Genomic DNA, 3539 nt, shown 5'->3' with positions numbered 1-3539 from the left:
TTGTGAAAGCTTTTACTATTTCCTGGCTTTTGCTAGCCGATTCCATCAGATCATCTATAATGACCAAATTTATTTTCTCAGGAGGGAGAAGACTTTGGGAGCCCCTCAATAAATTTTAATTGCTGAAATTTAGCCGATAGCTCGTCGTACATTTTCTGCCAGCAACTATAAAATCAAATTTTATTTTGAAAATGTTGAGACACAACGTGGTTTGAATGTTCCAATCATTTTTTCACATAATAGGATTTACCGGAACAAGAGAGATAATTTTAGCGAAGGGGTGTTGAAGGCGGGCGTCAAAATCTCTTTTAGTAGCCATAAGGTCTTGTGTTGTAATCTTTTAGGAGAACCCTCTTGTTATACACCACTCTGAATTTCTTCCTGAGTGGTCTGTTTTCTAAAGTGAAACGTTTTTTATTTCGATGGATCTGCTTACCGTGAACCAGTAACTCTTGAGGAGGGGCTTCATGAGACGTCACAAAATTTTGAACTAGATTGGTTAGTGACTCGAGGTTTATAATTTTACCGGTTTCGTGATTGATGGTGATACCTTTTACCTTCATACATGTTTTGCCTTGTGCCGTTTTAAACCCGTACGTCTTTGGACCGCCTGAAGCAAATTCAGTAATATAATCACCAGGATTTAACTCACTGGTGAGTTCTCCTAAATAGTCACCCAGAGGAGGATTGTACTGACCAGGCTGAGAAGTAAAAATGATCGAGTCGGTATCGTGGTACAACACCCTTTCTCCCAGACTGTCCAGTAAATCGTACAACTCTAACCGGGCATAGGCCGTGGTGAAAGCAGCAATGACAACATTAACACAACCATGTAGGGTATACTTTTCATCGGTGTACTTCCATCGTATTTGAGCAATCTCATCGATGATAAATTCAAAATAAGAAACATTATACTGTTTGGAGAAAATATATTGCAAGAATTCCTCACCGTCCTTGACTAAGCTAGTAGTGAGATGGAGAGGTTTTTGCCCAAATTTACCCCAAAGAGAATTTAAAAACAACTTTGAAATTTGTCTCTTGGCTGGATGTTATTGCGGTCCAAATTGTACACCTTCCTTCTGATAATAATCTAAAATATAACGGTCTCGGGAAGCCTCATCCGTACACCAGGCAGGATAGCCCGAGGCCTCCTGCTTGCCTTTTAGGTGAAGCTTGATATAGTCTGAGAATAATTTAGAAGTACATTCGATGTAATGCCAAATCTCGTATACTTTTGAAACTTTATACCCTTTGTCAATGGCCTTTGCTATTTCCACACTGCACCAAGTACTGGTTAAAGCTCTCTCATCCTCTGTGTGACGACAGTCCACAATCTGAGCTTCTGTCTCCGCACAGGTGCGACAGAGGGTGAACATTAATTTCCCACAAAACCTGAGAGGCAGGACTGGAAAATTGAGACCACGTGGAGGCTGGACGGTGGCTTTAATTAATCCAAAATACTGCCTGAGATCGCCAAACTGCTGAAAAATGATAGTGGGGTGACCGACCGGGTACATTTTTGTTTTATTCACAAACGGGTACAAGCTAGTGAAATCATAATAGTCAATCTGTTTGGGGCCCACTGCCATGTGGTACACTTTTATGGTGTTGGTACATCTGCCGAACAACGAGTTCCTCGGTTGTATACGTTGAGGGAAATCACAGTGTTTTAAGAAAGTTTGTAGCCCAAGTCTTGTTTTTTCCATCCTCTCCCAAGAATGCTCCCAGAGCACACACACATAGATTAAATTTTGTCCTAAGTATTTCCAATTTTCTCATAAACTTTTGATACATAACCGCACAAGTCATACCGGTTAAAGGATGGGTACTGTTTAAATCATAACATTTTTGGACAGCCATGATAAAAACAACCAGCAAATTCAAAGGCAGTTGGAATACCTTTAACTATGGCATAGCCATTAAGATAAAAGTAACTCTTCTTTACTTCCCCAAGGTTTAGAGCGTGTCGAATGTTCAATTTTTCTGTTTCACAGAGATACAATAACCATTGAATAGATGCATTTGAATAGTTTTTCTGACTACTACTGTAATGGTCAGAAGGAATTATACCGATAGACTTTGGAGGCATACAGTTTTTACCTGTACATGGCCATACATAGAGATGCCAGGGTCATGCATTGAAACGGATCAATATTGCCAATTTTGATGACCTCGTCTCTGAATTTAATGCATGCTGTTCTAAGAATTTCGACGTCATTTTTACAATAAAAAGCCATCTCCTCTTTAAAATTAAAAACACCATGCTTGACACAGTCGTACCAGGTAAAAACTTCTCATCATGCTCTGAACACCATAGGTTCGGGGTAGGGGCCGATTTAATTCTGATTTTCAGCCGTATTGAAGAAATGGGGGAAATAACCTTTTGTGGCTTCAAACCCCATGGCTTTAGGCATGGCACTCAATTTCATTGTTAAAAAATTCAAAGAATCTATAAAACGTAATTGATAACCATCATCTGTGAAACACATCAGCTTATTTCCTTGAGTAGTAACACTAGGATTCACACCATTTTCAAGCAAATACTACATTAAAAAGTACCCATCTTAACTTTTTGAATTGTGAGCTATGAAGGTATAGCCTTGATACTTGGGGTGACGGTATCCATACTGACCTCTACTCTCTTTTCTTTTTCTTTTTCCGGTTTCCTGCGCCACCTCCACCTACTCAAAGCTTCATGATGCTCCAACAATGATGGATGGATTAAAAGGCAGAACTCTACGTGACCATCTTCATCAAGCCCTTCCGTGAGAACCCTAAATCCAAAGAGGACGGTTTCATTTATGTTAGGTAGAATGCCCAGAGGGGACTGGGCAGTCTAATGGTCTGGAATCCCTACAGATTTTATTTTTTCTCCAGCCGTCTGGAGTTTTGTTTTTTCTGTCCCCCCTGGCCATTGAACCTTACTCTTATTCGATGTTAATTAATGTTGATTTATTTTGTTTTCTTATTGTGTCTTTTATTTTTCTATTCTTTATTATGTAAAGCACTTTGAGCTACTGTTTGTATGAAAATATGCTATATAAATAAATGTTGTTGTTGGTATCTGGCAAAGAACTGGTGTACACAATCTTCACCCGCTCAGAACCAGGATTTACCCCGCAAGGACTTACAGTATATGTAATTAGGAATGTGCACCCCCGTTTCTTGCCGACTTTCAAAATCATAAAATACGTATTCCTCACAACGATTCTCAGACTTCAAGGTTTCTATAAAGCACTGATGGTTTTCTGCATCATTTTCAATTTTTGCTTTACAAACACGGCATTCCTTGGGCTGACATTTATGGGGTTTTGAGGCGGTATTCACTGTGTAAGTTTTAAACACAGGGGACACATTTTTGCAGAGTCACAGGCCGCTTCCATATCGTTGGTCTTGTCGTTAAATTTAGGAATAGTATGCTGAATAAAACAAAATTGGGACCGTCAGTAACGGTTGCAATCACCACACTTGACAAGTTCTTCAGGGATCGGATGGCAATCTGGGGAGAAACAGACGTTGCAGTGGCCTTCACAACGGTG

Source organism: Polypterus senegalus, chromosome 7 (assembly GCF_016835505.1).
Source record: "Polypterus senegalus isolate Bchr_013 chromosome 7, ASM1683550v1, whole genome shotgun sequence".
In the NCBI taxonomy this organism is placed as follows: Eukaryota; Metazoa; Chordata; class Cladistia; order Polypteriformes; family Polypteridae; genus Polypterus; species Polypterus senegalus.
Note: the sequence above shows the minus strand (reverse complement) of the source record.